This window comes from Macaca nemestrina, chromosome 5 (assembly GCF_043159975.1).
Source record: "Macaca nemestrina isolate mMacNem1 chromosome 5, mMacNem.hap1, whole genome shotgun sequence".
NCBI lineage: Eukaryota > Metazoa > Chordata > Mammalia > Primates > Cercopithecidae > Macaca > Macaca nemestrina.
Genome location: NC_092129.1, coordinates 91760931 through 91786699, shown reverse-complemented (window position 1 = coordinate 91786699; position 25769 = coordinate 91760931). Strand labels below are relative to the sequence as shown.

At 35.3% G+C, this 25769-nt stretch overlaps 1 long non-coding RNA gene across 1 annotated transcript; it reads right to left on the bottom strand.

The window, feature by feature from the left end:
- Nucleotides 1–1216: 1216 nt before the first annotated feature.
- Nucleotides 1217–25769, bottom strand: LOC105466273 (uncharacterized). The gene is made up of 3 exons (XR_978070.1): nucleotides 25710–25769; nucleotides 25113–25153; nucleotides 1217–1285 (listed from the first exon to the last, which is right to left on the bottom strand). It is a non-coding gene; the product is annotated as an uncharacterized lncRNA (long non-coding RNA).

The window sequence follows — 25769 nt, the reverse complement described above, 5'->3', positions numbered from 1 at the left end:
TCTGCAAGATGTATTCTTTGTTAGGTCTGTCCTTTCTGCAGAGAGTGAATTTTGTTAGCAAGTAATATTTAGAATATTTCCAAACTGCTAGTTATATATCGCTTCCTAAATTGCCTTTTAATTTGAGGTGACACAGTAACCCGCTTGCATCAAGGAAGTTTTCTATGGTGAAAGTTTAAGCACAATGTTAAGCACAAGTTATCTGTTTCTAGTATCAATTCTCAATCCCTAATGAATAAGTGATTGGGAGAATTCTTTGGCAGAATTTGTTAAGGAAAATATATATACCCAGTTCCAGAATTTATACAATTATTTTTTCTGAATTAACTGATCCTTCTGTTTTTATTTAGATAATTTAGGAGTCACATTGTTCAACTGAATGGTTAATTCCTTGCTTCATATCTTTTAACATCCAATGCAAAAAATCATGTTTTTTTGTTTTGTTTTTGTTTTTAATCAATGGTACTTCTTAACACTAACTGCTTTGGAGACTTCTGCAGTGCTGAAATACAGGAAAGAATTGAATTTCCTTTAATTCATTGTTAAATGCTGTCTTCAGCTGCTATTTATTGTCCCAGAAATGACTTGTCTCTGAGATTTTTCATGGTCTTTCAACATTCCTCTCTAACTCTGAAAAGAAACTACAGTTCATTCCCAATTATCATCTCTGGTCAAGGTTTAAAGCAGACTTTATGAAAACTTACATTAACCTTTGTACTGAGTAAAAACCAAGTGAAAAAAATGGTTATTTTTTCTTTGACCATTTTTTTGGTCTCTTGCCATACAGTCAAAATATAATACTTTAAAAATATAAAAGGAATATGTACCTGAAGTACATTAAAAGGACTATAAAGAGAAATATAAGACATAAAGCAACATTATAAGAAATAGATTCTTAAAAAATAAGAAAATAGAAGTTTGGGGACAAACTAAGAAAAATTGTCTATTACATGTGATGGATACATTATTTATATTTTTAGCATTGACAAAATACAAAATGACATATATTGTCAAAAACAATGAGAACCTCCTGAAAACATAATTTGGCAAATTTTTTAAATAAACATTCTGCACAAGAAAATATCAGCATTTAATAATAAACATATAAAAATATCTACACACTTGTAGTAACAAATATGAAATTAAGTAATATAAAAATACCATGCTTTGCCTATTAAATTGTTAAGATTTATGTATTCATGTATCCATCTGTCTGCCAGTGTAAGAGCTTGGTAAGGAGACATTATGTGACACTGTTGATAGTAGTATGAAGTGGCACAAACTCCTGGAAAGCAAGAAGAAAAAGAAATGAAAATATGTAAAAATGATGTATACCCTTTACACAGAAAATCCTCTTGTAGAAATTTATAATTCTGCTGGGTTTTAGTATATGTGTCCCCCCCATATGCATATGTTAAAATCCTAACTCTCAAAGTTATAATATTAAGAAGTGGGGCCTTTTGAGAGGTGATTAGATCATTAGGGCAGAGCTTTCATAAATAGGATTTGTGCCCTTTTAAAAGAGGACTTAGAGAGCTCATTTACCCTTCTGCCATGCGAGGACACAGAAGGCATCATCTATGCGGAAAAGTTCCTCACTAGAAATGGAATCTGCTGGCACTTTGATCTTGGACTTCCCAGCCATTAGAATTGTGAGAAATAACTTCCTGTTGGTTAGAAGCTACCTATAGTATTTCCTTATGGCAGCCCAAATGAACTACCGCAAATTGTAAAAAATAAAAAATAAAATAAAAAAAAAAAAAAGGAAAAAAAGACAATGTATAAGGATATTCATCACAATATGATTTCTTTTTTTTTTTTTTTTTTGAGACGGAGTCTCGCTCTGTCCCCCAGGCTGGAGTGCAGTGGCGCCATCTTGGCTCACTGCAAGCTCCGCCTCCTGGGTTCACGCCATTCTCCTGCCTCAGCCTCCCGTGTAGTTGGGACTACAGGCGCCTGCCACTGCGCCTGGCTAATTTTTTTTTTTTTTTGTATTTTTAGTAGAGACGGGGTTTCACCGTGTTAGCCAGGATGGTCTCGATCTCCTGACCTCGTGATCCGCCCGTCTCAGCCTCCCTAAGTGCTGGGATTACAGGCGTGAGCCACCGAGTCTGGCCACAATATGATTTCTAACAATGCAAAATAAGAAAAAAGTCTGTTTCCTTAAATATTAAATTGCTTAAGTAAATGTCATTCTATATAACTCCTCTAAGTCAGATCGTACAGTACTACTACATGAGTAGAGGAAGCAAGTTTAGGAAGCAAGTCCTCAAATCAGAACTTGTAGTACTTATACCATGTATATTAGGCAAAAATGTCAAAAGTGTTTTACTTAGTGACATGGAATTATGGATGAGCTCTTTTTTTTGGATTTTAACCAATTTCTTTTGCAGTAAATATGAACTGGTTTCCTATCAAATAATATCAAATTGTGAAAATGAATAAAATGTAGAAAATGTGTTGGAAGAACATTTCTGTTTTTAAATGTAATAAAACAAATTCCTTAGATCTAATAAATGACACTCAATATGAGAAATGGAGTAAAAAAGTATATTTTTTACTTCCTCTAGTAACACTGATTTAGAAAGCAAATCTGCAACAAATCGATCTGTAATTAGGTTTAATTTTGATCTTGATGTAGATTTTAAGAGCTTTTTTTAGAACTATAAATTGCATTATAAATAACGTTTTATATTTATTTAATTATGGCAGGAAGTAGAAAAAAAAAACCCAGCTAATTATGTAAACAGAAAACACATTTTGTGCAATGTTATGAATCGGGTTATTGAGAGTTGTGTATAGGCAGGCCTGTAGTCCCTTTCAGCATTGTTAACACTTCATTCATAATTTCTAATGAAGTCTATTGAACTGTACACTAGGGATAATATATCTGTTTAAAAATGAATTTCTGAGCTTCAAGAGTTTCTTTTTGATCTAAAGAAATTGCAGACTCAAATTCATTATGCATATTTGACCTATGCTCCTCTATTCTAAATTTAAAAAAAGGACGAAATAGCTATGTTTTCTCCTGTTAAATAAAATAAAATTGTCATTGTGAACATTAATGGAAACTTCATGTATTGATCTAAAATTTAGCTAAGTGTTGTGGATGTCTGCTTTTGATTTTGTCACTTGGCTCTAAAGCTTGTCAATATTTTATTGATTAGAAAATGGAAAGTCAATGGTTTTATTCACTATGGCCAATATAAAGTTTAGTATAGCCTCATAATCAGACAGGAAGAACTAATAGGTATACAATTATGTTAGAAATGTATTGTTAGACATCATTACTATTTAAAAGAAATTATAGAGAATAACAGGCATTCAAGCCTTCAAAGACAATTTGCATTTATTTTTTCAGATTAATTGCAATAATAAGCTGATGAAAACCCTATGCTTATTGAAATAAGCTTATGAAAACCCATGCTGTGATGGCAAATTTTATACTCATGAATCAATATTTGATTTGTTATATAAATATCTTATCATAGTTTCTTTATATATAGAAAATGAGTAAACTAGTCTGACACCAAAACAAGAAAGGACTATAAAATTATGTCAAGGCAGGCAGGGATGCTTTCTCAGCTGCTGGGTGAAATACTTGTTTCAAGTGAAAAATTCCAACTTTTATTTTACTTTATGCTTTTTAATATATCGTGCTATTTAATCTTCTGTCTGGATCAGTGCTTACATGCCCATTTTGAAGGTCTCTTTGCTGTACTAGATGCTCTTCGATTTAAAGGCGTTCTTAGGTCATTAGTTTCATAAGTAACATTTTTTCAGGTCACTAGGTTCTCAGAGTTCCTTTTTTATGATATATTTTACTTGATATTTCTGTACATGGTCTCTTGATAGACTCCTCTGGGTAAAAGAGCAAAAGAGAATAAAGGGCAAAATATGTAGGCTGTAACCTAAACAGCATTGCCAGATTGTATTAAACTCTACTTTATTTGAGCAGATAGAGTGCACAGGCCAATTTTCTGGTTGTAAAGGGCCATTTTTTAAAGGTGTGCAGCAATGAATGTGTGTGAGTGTGTATGTTTGTGCTATGTGTATATTGATAAATAGACCTAAAATATTTCTTCAATTCTAGTCACAGTTATGAAGAGACAAAATCTGTTGAAAAACACAACACTTTCTGTTGAAAGTGCCATTTCATGTTCTTAACTTTCTCTACCCTGAACGAACTTTGTTTGAACAAAAGGAAGTACATATTATCTTGTAAACATAAAATAGGAACACGGGAAATGGTTTGACTATCTTTTCTGGAGACAGTGAAATGGTACATTTAAATCCTTGAGGAACGAACTCTACCTTACATTTGCCTAAATTCTTTGGGATATATGGAAGGCACTGTTTGTCTCCTACTTTCCTTACCCTCAAGAAGTGAAAAACAAACATGATTTTGAGAGAACAAATCCACAATGTGGAAACTTAAAAATAACAGTCTGGGGTAAAAGAACTAGGGAAAAGCTAAAGTGATAAAAACAACAAAAGTCATTCTGGGAAAGCCAAGTACCAAGTGACAGGAACACTCCTTTAATGGAGAGTAAATTTACAGACTGTGAGGCAAGAACTTCTGGAGAACAGTCCTGAGTTTTCCTGAGAGAGCCTGAGTGACAACCTGTTAAATATAAGTGGGGAAGGTCCAGGGCAATTGCTGACCAAAGTTGCCACCAAGTGGGGAATATGTGGTTGCAGAGCTTGTGTTTAGATGGTTAAAGGGCCCTAGAATGTCCCTTTAGACATTTAGAATGTCGTGTTTAGAATGTCGTTGGTGTTTTACCCAAAATGTAGATAAAAATATGAAGTGAGTAAAAATTAGATTATTTAAGGTATTTTTCTGAGTGGCTTAGCTCTGTCATATTAATCTCTTTGTGCATAAAATAGGTAAATATTTTGGGGTTCAATTGGGTAACAGGAGATATTTAAATATGATTATAATCCCTATCCATGAAATAAATGATAAAGTGTTTCAAAGTATTTGTTTAAGCAGAAACTAAAACCAACTATTTTGTGGAGCATTAACTAAGGAAATAACTGGAGTATCTTAGTGTTTTCTTTCAATGCTGAATTTGTGTGTGTGTGTGTGTGTGTGCGTAGACACAAAGATTTTAGGGACAGGACTGATGTATGGTGGTGGGATGGACCTCATTTTGTTAAAATTTAAAAACTTAGACAGTAATCTGCCTGGAACAAAAATTGAACTGTCTTTGTTCTAAAGATAAAGTTTGTTTAAAGCGAAGGTTCAATACTTCTAATGAAGCACTTCTGACTGCTTCAACACTTAGATGCATGTTTATGGTAGTTGTTTATGTGCTTGATTATTTAATTTTTTTACTTATACTCACTCCAGTGTGGCAGGCACAGTCAGAAGCCAGCCCGTACAGTGCTGGCATTTCTCATTCCCGTAAATGCTGAGGATTCCTTAATGCAACATCTGAAAATTCTTTTCTAAGGATTCTAGGGAGCTAACACCCCAAGTTCAGCTTGCAAGCAAAAATGGCTGGGGATCAATGGATTAAGAAATTCATTTTCTCTGCCCTGTGGTTGAAAAGTCTGAGCAGGGTTTATACGGTCTCCAAGAGATCCACTGATTTATCCACCAGTGGCCCCAATACTAACTCTCACATTAATGTGTCTTTGGTTGATTTTTTTTCCTATCCAAGTCTCACTTTTATTCCTTTTCCAGTGTTTCCTTGAACTACCTCTCATAAGAACCAAACCTAAGATAACCTCTGTTTTTATATACGTCTTCATGATAGCTTACAAGAATACAAATGATTTAATAAAATACAGGGGAGAATATTAAGTTCCTAAATTATATAATGTAAAGTAAGCTTAAAAAATTTAAAAGCAGGTATTAAAGTCACTTATGATTATGAAAAAAATAGTGTTATAATTTTATCAGCATATTATTGAAATTACAATACAGTAATATATTTATTAAAAATCATTACCTTGAGATTTGCCCCCCAAATAATTTTCTGAATATCATTATGAGACCTGATTCATTAAACGTTGAAAGCACAGACCAAAATATTTTAGAATTGCTACTATCAGATGATTTTTTTTACACAAGAGAAAGTTTTTAATTGTTTGTGAAAGCCAAATGATCTTATCAATACTTACAGGCCTTATATTTTATACCTGAGATGGGACACAATTCAGATAATGAAAAACCATTTCTAGTTGCTAAGATACAAGTTATGTGAAGGGAGATGAGTATATAGCATTTTATATCATTGTTCATGTGTGGCTATCATGTGTGTGCATGCATGTGTACCTTACACATGTAGTCTCTGATTTTCAAATAGCGTTAAAATTCAGTATTCCCGACAAGATGGAATACATGAACTTTTCTCTATTTCTCCCATCAAGTGTAGCTGAAAACCGTGGACAAATGTGATTATATAAAATCAACATAAGATAACAAAAATGTGGAGAGAAGAAGGTAGACTGTTGAAGGCCCTCGGGAACAAAGAATGACATGGCAGTGTGTTGTCTGGGTTTTCTTTTTGCTTCATATATGACTGATTGGGTGATAGAGTAGTTGGGAGTCACAAAACACCAATAATTAAAGACAGGAAAGCCCAACAGGAGCCTGATATCTCTAGTTGAAAAGCCAGGGGAAAGACAGCCTAGCAGGAAGGAAAACATCTAAGTAATAACTGCCCCATTGTGGCCGGATATTAAGCTGTGGACTCAAAATAGCTCTTCTGAGAAAAACCTAACTGGGGGCCTAGTCTTCCACCCTTAGCCAGCTGTCATGAAGCACCCTTGGATTGCCGCCAGAGGTATGTCACAAAAGGCCAGAAGACTGAATGAAGAACTGGAATTCTCACTACATTTGCTGATAAGGAGAGGTTTTGTTTTGCCCTCACCCGTCTTTAGTTAGTGGAGACCGTGTAAGAATCTTAAACTACATCCACCCTGATTTAATGAGGGTCCCTTTCGGTACAACCTGCTAGAAGGTGTCAGAGGAGGCCAACTGGAGAGCCAGGACTTTTCACAGCCCAAAGATAACATGTCTATCACCTGTGAGAGAAAGAGGGCATGTGGAGCAGTCATAAGGCACCCCTGAGTTTCCAGCCAGCCTACTACCAGGGAAAGCCCAGGGAGAGGTTTCACCACACGCTGCCCAGTAGTAGGGAGGCACCTTCTCACTCCTGGGGTATCAATGGAGGGCAAGTGGAAGACCTGGACTTTCGCTCCATCTGGAAGTAATGAGATAGTACTTTCTCACCTCTGTGGGCACCCTGTTAGAAAAGGCCTGGTAAAACAGATGATTTAAATATGATTCAGAGTTTTATAAGACTCAAAATGTCTAAGATTTAATACAAAATCACTTGTTACACCAAGAACCGTGAAAATCTCAACTGGAATTAGAAAAGGCAATCAACAGATGCTAACACCCAAATTACACAGATATTGCAATTATATGGCAAGTATATTAAAGCAGCAATCACAAAAATGATCATACTTGAAACAAATTGTAAAATAGAAATGATTAGTAGACACATAAGAAATACAAAATGAGGCCGCACGCGGTGGCTCACGACTGTAATCCCAGCACTTTGGGAGGCTGAGGAGGGAGGATCACGAGGTCAGTAAATCGAGACCATCCTGGCTGACATGGTGAAACCCCGTCTCTACTAAAAGTACAAAAAAATTAACCGGGCTTTGTGGCGGGCGCCTGTAGTCCCAGCTACACGTGAGACCCAGGCAAGAGAATGACATGAACCCGGGAGGCAGAACTTGCAGTGAGCCGAGATAGCGCCACTGCACTCCAGTCTGGGTGATAGTGTGAGACTCCGTCTCAAAAAAAACAAACAAACAAACAAACAAAAAAAAACTAGCCGGGCGCGGTGGCGGGCACCTGTAGTCCCGGCTACTCAGGAGGCTGAGGCAGGAGAATGGCGTAAACCCGGGAGGCGGAGCTTGCAGTGAGCTGAGATCGTGCCACTGCCCTCCAGCCTGGGCGACACAGCGAGACTCTGCCTCAAAAAAAAAAAATACAAAATTAACATTGGTTCCTTGGTTCCATTGAATCAAAGCATGTAATAACTGAAAGAAAAAGAAATTTTAAGAATGGGTTGCTTAACATTAGAGTGGTGAGGACAAAGGATAGACTCTGCTAACTTGAGAGAACGATGGAAATAATCTACTTGAATAACAAGGAAAACAGACTGGGGGAAAAAAAAAAAAGAAGAATAGATCCTCAAAAACTGTAAAACTGTAACAAAAGACCTAACTTTCATGTCATCAATTTCTCTCAGGAGGAGAGGAAGAGGGTGGATCTGAAAAAGTATTTGGAGAAATAATAGTTATAAAGTCCCCAAATTTTGCAAAATATGTAAATCTACAGATTCAAGAACTTAAGTATACCCCAAAGTGCACCCCAAAGAGGACCTTTACTCTCACTCAACTATAACGAGGGAAATCAGGCCATTATCAGATGATGGAAAACTAAGAATTTGTTGCCAGGAGATCCAGCCTTTAAAACATTATGAAAGTGTTAGAAACAGAAAGTAAGTCATAAAAAGAAATATGATGAAAGAAACTACTCACTTTATAAAAGCAAATAAAAAGGTAAAGCACCTCCCGTGACTTCACGTTTTTCAGAATAGAATACAGTCTTCTTTCTTTAGGCTCCAAGGTCTTCAGTGAGTGACCCCTTCCTACCTCAGTGGCCTCAGCTTCTATCATCTTTGCCTTGTCCACTATGCTCAGGGTGTAGCGGGAAATCAGAGACTTCAGAGAACAAGTGTCCTGCTTCAAGGGCTTACTGGCTATTTTCAGTTTCTAAAATTTGTCAACTCCTGCTGCCACCAGGCTGTTGTGAATGTTGTTTCTTCTGTCTTGAACCTTCCTCCAGTTCCAACATTTTTTCTCCTCAACCAACCCATGCTCAGCCTCAGAGAAAAAGTTTCCAATCTCAAATGTAAGTACCACCTGTAACATTTTTTTCCATCACACTCTGCTTTTGTCTCCTAAAATGTATTACAGGTAATTGTGCATCTGTGTGTTTTGTGTATATTTCTTCTTCTAGACTTCATCCTCCATGACATTAAGAAGCTCCCTCTGCTTTGTGATTGTAAGCCCTGAAACCTTAGAAATAGTAGACATTCAATAAACACCTTATGGCTGGAAACAAAATTTAATGGTAGAATTTAAGTGTTGGGTATATGGATGTTCAGTATAAGTTTCTCTCAACTGTTCTATACTTTGCAAATATTCACAATAAAATGGGAAAAAAATGTCAGTATTAAATGAACATTAATACCCCAGAGCCAGCATTGTATGCATTATGATTTAGAGTTAAATTTTCCTGTGAACATTTAAATTTTGATATATATTCAAAGATCAGGAAAGGTTAATAATGTTATAAGTAATCTGTTTTTCTTCACAAAATTTTCCACAAGGTGAAAGAGCATCACAATGATCAATTATGGAATTACTATCCATGCATTCCTTTCTTTTCATATTTTTAGACTCTATATGTCAACTCATTGATAGGGCCTGTTCTCTGATGGACTATTTGACTATCTAATGAAATGGTATTTTTAAAAGACATATAGATTAAACTTATCCAATAGAAACATAATGCAAGTCAAATATGTAATTTTGTTTTATAGTAGGCATATTTAAAAGAATAAAAGGAAGTGGTTAAATTAACTGGAATAATCTTTTGCTTAGTCAAATATATTAAAAATATGATTATTTTAACATATAAGCAATGTAAAAATTGTTGATGAGTTCTGCATAATTTTGTATTCCAAAGCTTGATAGTTACCGTATGTGTTTTACATGTTCAACACATCTCAACATGGGCTTTCCATGTTTCAAATCCAAGACTAGAAATACCATTCGATCCAGCCATCCCATTACTGAGGATATACCCAAAGGATTATAAGTCATGCTGCTATAAAGACACATGCACACATATGTTTATTGTGGCACTATTCACAATAGCAAAGACTTGGAATCAACCCAAATGTCCATCAGTGACAGACTGGATTAAGAAAATGTGGCACATATACACCATGGAATACTATGCAGCCATAAAAAAGGATGAGTTCGTGTCCTTTGTAGGGACATGGATGCAGCTGGAAACCATCATTCTCAGCAAACTATTGCAAGAACAGAAGATCAAATACCGCATATTCTCACTCATAGGTGGGAATTGAACAATGAGATCACTAGGACACAGGAAGGGGAGCATCACACACCTGGTCCTATTGTGGGGAGGGGGGAGGGGGAAGGGATAGCATTAGGAGATATACCTAATGTAAATGACGAGTTAATGGGTGCAGCATACCAACATGGCACATGTATACATATGTAACAAACCTGCACGTTGTGCACATGTACCTTAGAACTTAAAGTTTAATAATAATAAAAAAAAAGATATAGGCAATAGGGTCAGTGCATTTAGGTTAAAATATAACTTATATTCATGAAATGACTAGTGATCATCAATGTATTCAGAGTTCTTCAGTTAATATAGACATTGAATAATTCTAGTAGCTAAAGTATGTGCTGAGTTCAGTTAAATCAAATGAATTGTTTGAAGACCAATCCAGGGCTCCTGACTCATATCACATAATAGGTACCAGGAAATCTGAGGCTTTATTTCAAATGCTATAAACCTACAAGAGCTAAGCATCCTGAACAATATTAGACATCACTGTTTATCTACAGCCTTTCTTGTGTGTGCCAAATCTTGGACATCTATGTTCTAAAGCCATTTTTATTGTTGGTTTTAAAAATTAGACCCAAGGCTCTCCAAAATTATTTGATTTATTAGGCTTGCTTATGCTTTCGTGATGCAATAAGAAATTTATAGTAAGTTTAGCATTTTATAGGGTCCTAAAAAGCTTTTTTGGTGTTTGATTTCATATCCTGTCAGGCCAACCTTGCCAACAGCTCATGTTTGTTTGTTTTGAGTCTTCTTTCCCTACCCTATACTCTGTCAAACTAGAAACTGAGAGGATGAGATTCACGTTTTCCCAAACAGGGACCAAGGAGAATTACCAATTTCACTTCCTGTAGCTTGTCTTTTATCTCCATTATGTAATCGAAATGAGGAAAGTGGTCTCATTATTCTTTTTTAAGGGTATATTTTTATTGTAAATTGACAAATTAAAGTAGTATATATTGAGTTCTTAAAATCGTCATTCACACAAGTCAGGCTTATAACACAGAATATACAAATTATGGGAAGTGAAGGGCTTGCCCAAAATCTAGAAAATGAGGTATAATTTAATATATCTCCTGCTTACAAAGATTGGACACAACTCCCAAAAAGATTGAGCCCAGATCCTTGATAGCCTTATACATCATGGGAAGAGTGTCAGTCCAGGTCTTCCAGTTAGCAGACATTGGGAAGGAGTTAGAAGTGCAGGAGGTTTTGGTGGAAATAACATCTGTAAAATATAACAGGAGGGGAAGTAGGATTGAATATAGGCTGAGGTAGAATGAGAGGAGTAAAAGGTGACATGCTATATTTGTCCAAGAACGACTGGATTAACGGTGGTGCTGCTTGCTGAGTGAGGAAAACTGAGAGGAGTAGGCTTGGGAGGAAAAAAGTCAGCATTGCCATATAAGGTACCTATTAGGTATCTCTGTGGAGACATTAAATAGGCAGTTAGGTATTGGAATTTGAATCTCAGAGGAGCAGTCTAGGCTGAAAAAATATATATACATATATAAACACTCACACACATATACACATAATATATAAATATAATGCATGTATACATATATAATATATATTTTACAAATACTGTATATGTAAACGATGTATTACAAGTAATTATGTATATAATTATATGTGAGAACTATGACTTCATATATATGCACACATATATGAATTTCTTTAGGACTGCTTCCTGAACTCAATTATTCTCAGTCTCAACAAATAAATGTGGATTTTCACCTCTGGGCCTACATTGTTTTATACATATTATGTTACTCTGTAAAGAAGAAAAAAGTGTATCAACTTCTAAGACCACAGAAATAAAATCATAGTATTTTACCATTTAATCCTTCCCTTATAAGAATGTATCTGCTACTTAGAAAAAGTATTCTACTCTATTAATAAATAATAAATGACACAATAAAGGTCTTTTTTTGTTACCATTTAAAGAAGTATTTTTCTAATTCTTCTCACCTCATTTGATGGCAGAAGAGCATTCGAATGGATGTAAAACTGAATGTAGGCCTGTCTCTGGTTTCTGGAAGGATTTATAAATGTGCATTTTATAGGGACAGTATTTCTTTCCCCAATGCCTTACAGGTTGCAAGAGAGACCCACAGGGAGGCTAGTCTTTGATGTTGGCCAATGTCCCATCTTTTCTACCAACCGATTTTTGTTGTTTTGTTTTTCCTCCACCCAGTTATAATTTGGAAGAGGTAAGCGCAATTCTAGCTTCATAACCCCATACACTCTTATTGCTCCGAGGAGATTAACTTTTCATATGAGCAAACATTTTGTGGTTTGTGATATTCTTCAGCTATTTTATATTTTCTTTGACAGATTTCGAACACCAATAACTGAAGGTCTTCCCAGATGACATGTGGAAAACCATAGTATCTCTTGTCACTGCTGTTATTTCTCATTTCTCTCCATTTCCTTCCATTCTTTTAATTTCTAGTATTCCTTAGAGACCCCCTTTTTATTTTGCAAACTCTGTTTATCCCTAGTGTCAAACTATATCAACGACAAGGCATACGAATCATATGTATTTATTAGCACTTTATTTTTCATGTAAAAGGTAAGTATTGGCTAAAAAATAAACAATTTATAAATAGAGAGTATAAAGGTAAACTGAGGCTGGAGCTGAACCGGGAACAAAGACACAAGGCAAATGGCAGTGAGAATAGCCTTTTATTAGGGCTTGCGGGCGAGGTTCCTCGGTCCAAAGGCGTGGGCCGAGGAAGTCACACTGAAGGAGGAGGTTAGGGGCTTTTTATAGCCTGAGAGGTAGGGAAGCTGGTTGTGCAAACAGGGCCTGGGGGGTCTTGAAACTCCTAGGGCAGGAGTTGAGTAAGGGTCAGGAGGAAGGGGTCTTTGGAAACTGTTAACTGAAACTGCTGTTTACGAACTCGTGGAATGTAGGTGAGCTGCGGGTCATGGGGGGGTGTGGTTGTCCAGCCAGAACTCTGACGCATGTAAGTCTGCGGGTGTGTACAAGGGTGAAGGGAGTCTTAACAAAAGGCCTGCTACACCGGGTAATGCCGCCATGTTGGGTCTAGATTCCTGCCTAACAGAGAGGTATCTTGAATTTTTAAAGGAAAATTACCTTTCTAAAATTTCAAGACATTTCATTTTTTCTAGGAAAGAAGTGACTTTTACACATCAATCCCATGCATTAGAGCAGTATAAGTGTTGCTTTTTGTGTTATTGTCTCTTGACCTCCATAGGGCCCTGAAATCCACAGAAATGCAGTGAGTAGGTGTTCAAGTGGAATAAGGTTGGAGCTGACTATGCAAGACAGAGCTCTTTCACTTCTACATTCACTTCAGCAGAACTGAGAGGCAGAGACTGGTGAAATGTTTTTTTATAATTCACTGTCAATGATATAAAGAGGGCTTGTTCAATGGCTCATTTAATATACAAAATACTTCTCAGGTCCTGAGGTTTTGGAAATTTCTATAGCTCTTTGCTTGGCTCTTAAAAAAATTAATTTCAATGTTTACCAAACAAATACATATATTTTAAAAAGTATATTATTATAAAGTATGTTGCACCGAGTTATAAATATATACCCAGGTCTGCAATGGTGAGGAGTGCCTAGAGCCTACTGAAAGGGATGGAACATCAGGCTTCAGAGGAAATCTCACTTCAGAAAACTGTGAGTCTGGAAGGACATGAGGGAACACTGTGAAACTCACACATTCTTATTCACTCATGAGAAGTCCAGCATTTGGACTCTTTCTCAGTGTGTTGTCCTGAGAAAGCTCAGGGAAGTTACAGCCACAATCTAGCAGTTTTGGAGGGTTGGGCACTTTCTTTCTCCCTAAGTTTACAAGAAGGACTCTATCCTGAAGAAGAAGAGAAATGAGGTATCTCAGAGTCAGGCCATGCCTCTCTTTTTTTCCATGTACTTCAGAATCTCTGCTCAAGTCAGCCCTAAAGGCAGAAGAGATGAAGAAGTTTAAATTCTGTTTGAAATTGAAGCTTTAAACAGCATGTAATAATAGACAATGATGGACATTTAGGTTGATTCCATTTCTGCTATTGTGAACAGTGCTGCAATGAACATAAGTGTGCATGTATCTTTATAATAGGATTATTTCTATTCCTGTGGGTATATACCCAATAATAGGATTGCTGGGTCATGTGGTATTTCCGCTGTTAGGTCTTTGAGAAATTGCCACACTGCCTTCCACAAGGGTTGAACTAATTTACACTCCCACCAACAGTATAAAAGTGTTACTTTTTCTTCACAACCTCAGCAGCCTATGTTGCTTTCTGACTTTTTAGTAATAGCCATTCTGAGGGACGTGAGATAGTATCTCATTGTGGTTTTGATTTGCATTTCTCTAATAATCAGTAACATTAAGCTTTTTTTCATATGTTTGTTGGTCACATGTATGTCTTCTGGAAGCCATTTTCCTCAGCATACTAACACAGGAACAGAAAACCAAACACCACATGTTCTCACAAGTGGGAGGTGAATGATGAGAACACGTGGACACATTGCTGGGGAACAACACACACTGGGGCCTGTCAAGGATCATGGGAAGTGTAGCTAAGGGCTGTCCCTTAACTCTTCCCATGAAGTGTAGCTAAGGGATACTGAGCTTAATACCTAGGTAATGGATTGACTTGTGCAGCACACCATGATGGCACATGTTTACTTATGTAACAAACCTGCACCTCCTGCCTATGTACCCCTGAACATAAAATAAAAGTTGAAAAAAAAAATAGTGACTCAAAATTTATGGAATTTGCAACTGACGTAATTAAGAAGGATGAGAAAACAAAACAAGATTTGAAAGAGCATTTATATGGTTTGGCTCTGTGTCCCCACCCACATCTCATCTTGAATTGTACTTTTGTAATTCCTACATGTTGTGGGAGAGTCCCAGTAGGAGATAATTTGAATCATGGGGGCAGTTTCCCCCATACCGTTCTTGTGGTAGTGAATAAGTCACAAGATCTGATGGTTTTATCAGTGGTTTCCGCTTTTCCATCTTCCTTATTTTTCTCTTGCCACCACCATGTAAGAAAAGCCTTTTGCCTTCCACCATGATTCTGAGGCCTCCGCAGCTATGTGTAAGTCCAATTAAGCCTCTTTTCTTCCCAGTCTTGGGTAAGAAATCAGCAGAGTGAAAAAAAAAAAAGACTAATACAGTAAATTGGTACTGGTAGAGTGGGGCATTGCTGAGAAGAAACCAAAAATTGTGGAAGCAACTTTGGAACTGGGTAACAGTCAGAGGTTGGGACAGTTTAGAGGGCTCAGAAGAACACAGGAAAATACGGGAAAGTTTGCAGCCTCCTAGAGATATGTGAGATGGATTTGTCAAAAATGCTGATAATGATACAAACAGTAAGGTCCAGGCTGAGGTGGTCTCAGATGGAGATGGGGAACTTGTTGGGAACTGGAACAAAGGTGACTCTTGTTATGTTTTAGCAAAGAGACTGGTGGCATTTTTCCCTGCCCTAGAGATTTCTGGACCTTTGAACTTGAGAGAGATGATTTAGGGTATCTGGAGAAAGAAATTTCTAAACAGTAAAGCATTGAAGAGGTGGCTTGGGTTCTGTTAAAAGCATTCCATTGTAAAAGAGAAACAGAGTATAAAATTTCAGAAAATTTGCATCCTGACGATGCAGTGGAAAAGAAAAACCCATTTTTTGAGGAGAAATTTAACCTGGCTACAGAAATTTGAATAAGTAATAAGGAGTCAAATGTTAATCCCCAAGACAATAGGAAAAATGTCTCCAGGGCACATGAAAGGTCTTCATGGTAGCCCCTCCTATTACAGACCCCAAAGCCTAGGAGGAAAAGATGGTCTCCTGGGCCAGGCCCAGGGTTCCCATGCTACGTGCAGCCTAGTGCCTTGGTGCCCTGTGTCCCAGCCACTTCAGCCATTGCTAAAGGGGCTAAGGCACAGCTTGGCCCATGGTTTCAGAGGGTGCAAGCCCCAAACCTTGGCAGCTTTCATAAGGTGGTGTGCCTGCAGGTGCACCAAAGTCAAAAATTGACATTCGCAAACTTCCACCTACTTTTCTGAAGAGGTTTGGAAATGCCTGGATTCCCAGGTAAAAGTTTGCTGCAGGGCCAGGGCCTAATGGAGAACCTCTGCTAGGGCAGTGCAGAAGGGAAATGTGGGGTCTGAGCCCCCACAGAGAGTCCCTACTGGGGCACCCCCTAGTGGAGCTGTGAGAAGAGGGCAACCATCCTCCAGACCCCAGAATATGTAGATCCACCTATAGCTTGCACTGTGTGCCTGGAAAAGCTGCAGACACTCAAAGTCAGCCCATGAAAGCAGTGAGGAGGAAGGCTGTACCCTGCAAAGCCACAAGGGCGGAGCTGCCCAAGACTATGTAAACCTCCCGCTTGCATCAGCGTTGCCTGGATGTGAGACACGGAGTCAAAGGAGATAACTTTGGAGCTTTAAAATTTGACATCCCTACTGGATTTTGGACTTGCATGGGCCCTATCACCCCTTTTTTTGGCCAATTTCTCCCATTTGGAACAGGTATATTTAACCAATACCTGTACCCCGATTGTATCTAGGAAGTAACTAGCTTGTTTTTGATTTTATAGGCTCATAGGTGGAAGGGACTTGCCTTGTCTCAGATGAGATTTTGGACTGTGGACTTCTGGGTTAATGCTAGAATGAGCTAAGACTTTGGGGGACTGTTGGGAAGGCATGATTGGTTTTGAAATGTGAGGGCACACGATTTGAAGAGGCCGGGGCAGAATGATACGGTTTGGCTGTGTCCCTACCCAAATCTCATCTTGAATTGTACTCCCACAATTCCCACATGTTGTGAGAGGGGCCCGGTGGAAGATAATTTGAATCATGGGGAAGGTTCCCTCAATACTGTTCACATGGTAGTGAATAAGTCTCATGGGTTCCGAGGGTTTTATCAAATGTTTCCTCTTTTGAATCTTTCTCATTTTTCTGTTGTTGCGACTATATAAGGAGTGCCTTCCACCTCCTGCCATGATTCTGAGGCGGCCTCCCCAGCCATGTGAAACTGTAAGTCCAATTCAACCTCTTTTTCTTCCCAGTCTAGAGTATGTCTTTATCAGCAGTGTGAAAATGGACTAATACAAGCATTTATTAATTCAGTTAGCAAATTAATATTTACTGAGCACCTACCACATAGCAGGCATTGCTCTAGTTGCTGGAGATAAAACCATGCACAAAACAAATAAAATGCCTGCCCTCAAGGATCTTAAACTTAAATTTGATTGAGAGCATACTTGAAAGCAGTGATTAGAGATAAATTAAACCATTTTGTATATTACCTTCACCTAGTTGAAATACATCAGTAAACCTGTTAAGAGCAGTATAGAAGAATCTCACTCCCTGTACTTGAAATCTGAATTTCAGCTGTTTTTTCTCAGATATATATGTTTGCAATTTCTTGCAATAAATAAATTTTTACAAGTCTTTTTCTGAGGATAACTCTGTGTTCCATGACTTGGTTCTTTAAGAGCTGCTTATTTTCCTGCATTGTCTTTGACTGTATCTGAGAAGGTCATCTGGGCCTTAGGAATGAGTAGAATTTTCAGGTTGTTCTCAGTCCCTAAGCTCCTAAGGATCCAATTTTAAGTCTTAAATAGTAACTTTTTTCACTATCTTCCCAGATCAGTGATACTTCTAGCAGTATATCTCTCATAAATAGTCAAATACATTTCCAGGTAAACAAGCCCCAAATTCTTTATGAGATGATTTCCAGAAGCAGGATATGCCTTTCCTGTCATTTCTCCATCTTGGTTCCACTTTACTTGTGTTCACATATAATTCAAGCTTATCTAACTTTGGCGGAAGAGTCAACATTCTTAGTTGTTTTTTCCCGAGTCACTTTTTGTTTAAGTTAAAGGATTTCCTTCTCCGTAGACCTTTAGATTTCATCTGAAACATTTATATTTACCTTGGGTTTTAATCGTATGTGTGATAGCAGACCCATAAGTCTATCTTTCTTCCCCCACCAAAACATTTTGCATTTCTTCTCTTACCATTTGGAGTATGAAATTAGTTGATTGGTTGTCTTTTCCAACATTGCAAGGCCATGAATTTCTGGAAACCTTGCAATCTTGCTTGCCAATGCAAACTCTTTCTTGAACTCCTCTCTTTCTTGTCAAGGAGAAGTCAACACAAAGTGACAAACAATAATAACATTGTTTTGTGTCTTTTTTCTCTCATCCTACAAATTTATTTTATATATCACCTGTCTCCCAAGTACTGTATTTCAGGTAAAACTTTCACTAGTTTTTTGTTGTTGTTGTTTGTTTGTTTGTTTTTAATTTTACCACTGCATAACATTAATTGTCATCTTTGAAGAATGCAAAATAATGTTTCTACTATTCCCTCCTTTGTTTCCAAGCAAATGTTTACAAACTTTTTAACCAGCAACCTTCTTCTACAATGAATGACAGGTACAAGATGGAAAAAAATATAGTTATATTTTAAAAGACTAAGGAAGGGATTTTGGGTGAAAGGGCAAGAAAAAGTACTATGGACCGGGAACTGACAAAGGTGCGTTTGGGATGGAGATAAGAAGCTCTGCAGGATAGACTGTGGTAAATTGGGTTTAATCCTATAGGAACTGTAAGAAAAGATGTTGTATGTTAGATATTTCTTAACTTTGAATGTCTTTTGAGGGATAGAGGTAAAGAATGAATTTCCTTTTGTATTAAACCATTGGCACTCAAGCTATGTCATACTTTCTTAGAGCTTGAACACTGGATTATAATTTCAAAGAAGTTATTCAATACAAATCACAATGGCCTCATTTTAAACTTAAAAAACTGATTATAATAATTTATTAATTTAATAATACTAACATACTTCTAATAAAATGGTGATCTATTTTGCTTTATTGTAATCTCTGATTAGATGTGCCTAGGATTAACCATGTAGATTTAAGGAACTATTTTCCCTTTATCACAAGATATCTAGAGATTTTTTATCTTTTTTTAACGTCAAAGGTAATTTTTGAAGTGTGAATGGGAGTAAGACAAGAAATAAAACTCGATTATTGTATTTTTCTTCTTTCAACACAAAAAGTCAGTACAAAAGCCACAAATATTATACTGTTTTATACCTATCATTTTGATTCACAGTCACATTAATTTTCTCTACATTTCTCCAAAGCAGAGATACAGATGGATAGCTTAAAATGGGAGAGTAGGGAGCAGTTAAAAGCAATTACATTTTCAAGCCTGTGATGCTTGGATTGAAAATTTATAAGAGTTATAGGTCAATTGTATTGAGTAATATATATTAAAGATCTGTTTGGGACTTTTATTTTGCTGAATTTTACTCACTGTATTCACCTTTAGACATTTAAAGAATAGGGAATAGTGAAAACTCAAATTTAGGAGCTGAATTTCATAGCCTATTTTTAATATATTTTATATTATACAGCACATATTCTTAGGATAATAGGAGAACATGATAGAGTAGTTTAAAGAGCCCAGTGCTGAGTTAAGAGATGATGGTAATTGTCCTTTGACACTAACTATAGCTAGAATTTTAGCTAGTAACTTATACCTCTCCAAATTCTAATTTTCATATCTTCATTTGAAGGGACCGATGATTTAATAAAATTCTATTCTACTGTAAAATTTTACTGAAAAATGATTTTGATTAGTTATATGTAACAAAATATTTTCTGATTTATAGTTAGTAAAATTCACAAAATATGAGCTCATTATTATAATTTACTCCCAGTAAGTAAAAAGAACATTTGAACTTGAGTATTCACTCAAGCACGTTTTTCTCTGGAAGAGATGATTATTATCTTTACATGTTCTTTCCCAGTTTTCTTATCAGTAAATAGAGAAAATAAAATAATGTATATATCCATGAGAGCAAAATAATAAACTATGCACTCATAAACTGTGAGGCAATGTGTACTGCATTATTTTCTCTCTTAATATATACATAAAGAAGTAAGGCTGGGCACAGTGATTCATGCCTATAATTCCAGCACTTTGAGAGGCAAAGTTGGATGGATCGCTTGAGCCTAGGAGTTTGAGACCAGCTTGGGCAACATGGGAATACCCTGTCTTAACCAAAAAAAGAAAAAAAAAAACTTAGCTGAGTGTGGTGGTGTTCTCCTGCAGTCCCAGCTACTTGGGAGACTGAGACAGAAGAATCCCTTGAGTCCAGGAGGTGGAGATTGCAGTGAGCTGAGTTTCCGTCACTGCACTCCAGCCTGGGCAACAGAATGAGACTGTCTCTTCCTCTCTCACACGCACACACACACAATATTATATAATATATATTATATAATAAAATTTATATATTATATAAACATATATATACTTACTTTATCCACCTTAAGCAGAAATAGAATCATATTTTAAACATAGGAGTTATATGTGGAGAATGGGAATACCAATGGATTGCAAGGTCATAATATGACTGCTTTAAAAACCAAGGGGAAGTAGTCAATGGTGATATTAACCTGCTTACATTACTTTGTGTTTTGAAGACATCAAAATACAATAATGGAAATAAATTACCAGAAAACTATTCATAAACAATTTTGGTGTTCATAATTACTATTTCTACTAACACCAAGAAGGTGTAATTAGGTGAAGCAATACACTTCTAGTCATTTTTTGCAAAACATATCATGTTAGGAATGCTGGATGCTAACCAATCATCATTCTGAAAGTAGAGAGGTAGATAGGTGAATACATATGTACATATATATGTAGATTCATATGGCTAAGTCTACACACACATGCATTCTTATTGTGTTTTTTAAATGTAGTTTCGTGGATTTCTGTGAAATGGAGAAAATTATCAAAAAGATTTTTCCTAAAAATGTTTGGAAGTTTACTTATTCTGAGTTACATATTTTTTAAAAAATACCAAAAAAAAAAAAAAAAAAGGAAAATTATCTATTGGGAACTTCCATTGTTTGCAAATGTTAAGATATCTTAAGGATTATGGATTTTTTAACAGCAAGCAAGAAGGACTTTTTTCTTTTTTTGTTGGCCAGCATAAATTTTTATAGTGAAACATGACCCCTCTTGTACAAAGCTTGTACTGTCTTTCAGTGCTCATTAAACCCTAAAGAGCTCAAATCACCATTTCATGGATTTGAACTCTTTCTATTCAGTGTCTTCACATTTATTATTTTGTCCATATGTCCTATTAAAAGTAATAGATAATTCTTCTCTCACTTTCTGACTCTTGTTTTCAATATGGTGCTTGTAACTGATGAAGTGCTTGTAACTGATAAAGTGAAATAAGATGAGATCTTTATTTGCCCCTTAACTTTGTACTGTGTATTTCATTTGGCATCATGTCCTGGGAAATCCATTAGCTACCCCATTCAGAGACGTCAGAATTCTCTTCAAGTTAAATCAAGGAAAATTGCTGTAATTAAATTTTACCAGTTTCTTCAATTATGCTCTAATGGAACATTTCCGAAAAGGGATGTAACTTAATGAATGCTATAGGAAAACTCTGAAATGCTGAACTTGTGTCAAGAGTGATTTTTTAAATTAGGGAATGTTTGAAAAGCTACTTGTACAAAAACAAATCAGAAATATCTGCATGAAAATCCAAATTCAATATTTTCATTTTTTAGTTACCAAGGGCTTATAAACCACTAACTGTATATGATGATTCTTAATTATGAAAATAAATATACATTTCATCACATCAAATGTAAATATTATAATTATATGGTATTGTTTAAGTTTTGAAAGCTAAATTTGCAGATAAATTAATAATTTAAGGTGTTATATTTTTCTATTGTGTTTAAGTGTATCTCCATAAAACAAGATAAATTCATCTTTACTATCAGTTAAATGTATAATATTTTTTACATTACTTACTTTGTTTTATCAGGAATGAATGACCTTTCAGGTGGTTTTTTTTTATGTTTTTGAGTAAATGGACTTATAAAATAGTTAAATATATTAGTCAATGAAAAGTAGACACAATTTTGTTTTATGAGGTAACAGAAAGAATATTTAAAGAGGTATATTATACAATATTACCATGTTAGGAAAACCAATGAGGTAGCAATAAAGAAGAAATGGATTGTTTCAGGGCAATATGATTGATTTGTGAGGAGGAAGTCAGACTGTATAAAATGCCTGTTCAATGTTGGAGTATAAGCATGATTCTTTTCATTTTGTACTAAAAATCTCCAACCTAATCTTTCTGAAAGTCTTTCAGAAAAAGATGAGATAATGACAATCTCATGCTTCTTGGCTTACCCTCTCATAAACCCTGCTCTCAAACTTTAGAATATCGATTGTTTTCTAATATTATCCATTTGGTGACCACTTTCTTTTCAACAAATATTACTAGAATGCTCAATTATCAGCTGTTAAATCTCTGAACAATATCCTTTGTCTGGCCAGCTGCTGAAACGTCCATTTGCTGGGCTTATTTCATCTCAGATACATAGGCGGCCTGCCAATAGCGTCACATCCCAGCACCCTTCAAGGGGTCCTGATACCGTCCTTTCAGTGGCCAGCTGTTGCAGTTATAGTTAAATAATTGCCAAACTAAAGGCCACAAGAAACAATGCCTTGTCATTCTTCTTCTTCTTCTTCTTTTTTTTTTTTTTGAGCTTTTATCTTGCCCAAGCTTCATCATCAATGTCATATTGCTATAAGCCATAGCCAGCATCTTACAGATCTCCAGAAAGCTTTTAGAAGTTATTTTGTATTCATTGTAGATGGCGAATAATTGAAGCAATCCACCTGCTCTGGGGCTTGTCTGTCAACTTTGATATCAGTAGCGGCATGAGTGACACTGGCTTATTGTTATGAATTTGGGTACTGGTTTTTTAGACATAGAGAAAAATGTATGTTTTAAGATATATCTCTATAGGTCATTTTGCTCCTGAAAAGTATGACTAAGTATTACACTTTTTAGTATTCATTATTGCATTACTATTTTATCCCTAAACATTTATTTCAAATAAGAAAATAAATTGAATTATGTTTATAAAATAAAAATGTGCTAAGTGTACAAAAATATTTAAATTATGGAAAATATATAAAGGAGTAAATAATCTATCTCCTTGACATCAAAATAACCACTTTTAAATATTAGGCTTTGCTTCCAGTCTTACCTCTGGAAACTACGTGTATTTCCAATAATAATTTCTTTTTCTCCCAGACCTTTAATCTGATGATTTAAAAAAAAATAACATTTACTGTTACCTTTCCATGTCTATCTTTAGGATTTTACAAATCAAAATAAGCATATGCAGATAAATATAATTCAGCTATTTTTAGTTAAAATATTATGTTCCTCTATAGTTTTCTGTTTTCATTTAATAAATTTGTGTATTGTTTTGGGTAAAGCTATTTTTCTCATAAGTAGTATGTTAATAACATTTGCTCATATCTGTAAAAATATTTAAAACCTTAATTTTAATTAAACATAAATTTCCATCTTCTTTATTAACAATCTTTACTTGATCATTAAAATGATGTTTTGAATTTAGGGCATCTATGTTTTTTATTTTATAAACACAGTTGCAATGAGCAATGTGGCTTATAAGTGTGGATAGTTTTGATTATTTATTAGGGCTACGCTTCTAGAACTAAACTTAATGATAAAAAGACATAAAACTTAAAAAAATTTTGATTCACATTGCCTCTTGCTTAAAAGAAAGAAAACGTATACTCCAATAAATAGTATAAGAATATCTGTTTTGACAAAGCATGTATAACTATTTTTATGCTATACATTTCCCAAAGATAATGATTATTTTTATATTAATTAATTAAATATTCTATATACAGTTACTTTTAAAATATTTTGTTGTTATATGTAAAAAATCAGAAAAAAAGTTGAGAAAATAATTACTACTTGCATTTTATCAATGCATATGTAGATGATATAAATTAATTTAAATGGATATGTATATATAAACACAACCACAGATACTAATGCTATGTCTATATAAAATTTGTCACTTTTTGCAACAGTGGAATCAAACCCTAAAAGCTGTTTTATAATAAGATAGAGGACATTAACTAGGAGAAAAATATAATCTAATCAAACATGGTATTGAGAAAACTGAATTTTTATATTTATAGTCATATAAATCATTAGGATCAAGAATTAAGTGCAACCAGATTGAAAATTCAAGTGTAAATAAGAGAAAACTTTAAAATAATTAACAGCAATTATATATTTTTTGCACAAGACTGTATTTTCTTAAACAAGATATAAAATGTAAACAAAATATTAAAGATAAACAATGGTATGTGAAACTATGGAAAAACTAAAACATTGAGACATAGTTTTAAAAACCAGTGTAAATTATAAAATACATGAGATGGTAGAAAGGTTACGGTAAAAACAAATGTTTATTGCTGTGAGAGTACAAATTGTTCTAACTATTTTAGAGTAATATTTGATTATATTTAATGCAATTTAAAAGTCACGTAACCTAAGGCATAGGAATAGGAATTGTACTTTTAAATATGTATTTTTAAAAAGCACTCATACGTGTACATGCAAAGTTATATAAAGCTCAACCAGCATTTTGTATGTCTAAATGGTAGAAAACCAGTATGATGAACAAATATACCTGATGAGATTAAGTAGTAAAGTAACTTTGTACTCATTTCCCAGTGTGTCTTTATTTGATGGAGTTAGGTTTTTAACTGTAAAAAGCTGACAGGACTTGTCATTTTTCTCTGATTATTTTAAATCACAAAAAAAATCTAACATATATACATATGTGTGTGTGTGTATGTGTGTGTGTGTGTACAGCAACAATAAAAAGCCCAGTCTCTTATAATAATTAAAAAAAAAATCTAGTTCAAGTATTTTCAAAACCTAAGTTCCACCCTGTAGTTAAGCCTCTACTCTGAGAACAGGAGTGTAGTTAGATTATTTTTTCTTTATCTCTCATGATTACTCACCTTCATAGTTTCTTAGTCCTTTACCTTCCAAGAATGGAAGTCTAGGGATGGAACAAAATAAGAGAAATTAGACGAAATAACAAGTCTTCATTGTCAGATAATATATCATAAGTTAATATTTTCTTGTTCTGTCTTGGAAGATCTCAAAAGCAAACTCCTATCCAGGAAGGCATTTGTGGTTCCTTACAGAAACTCCCCCACTGCCAGTCATGTCTCACAGCAGTGCCCTCCCACAGCAGTGCCCTCCTTTGGGTCAGGCTCTCTTCCTCTCTGAGGTCTTTCTAGCTTTCCTAGCTTTACTCTGCTGAGTCTATATTCCTTGCCAAGTGCATTTCATGGAAAGACTTAGAATGACACCCTCCTGTGCACTCTCCTTTCATAGCTTCCAGCCAGTCTACCTAAAACACTAATAATATATATTCATTATTTGCCCTAATAAAGTCTTGTCCAAACTGATTCCACTACAACAGAAAGATCTACTTTGGCTTGTCTGTAAGCAGCTAACTAGCTCATCTCCAGACCTGTAGAGCTGTCAAGAGGGAATTTGACAGTAATACAATATATTCTTCAACTATAGGAAATGCATATGGCACTTACCACATGGCATTCCTTGATTCTCTTTCATTAGACTTGAGATGAGGAACAGGTACCTTTTAT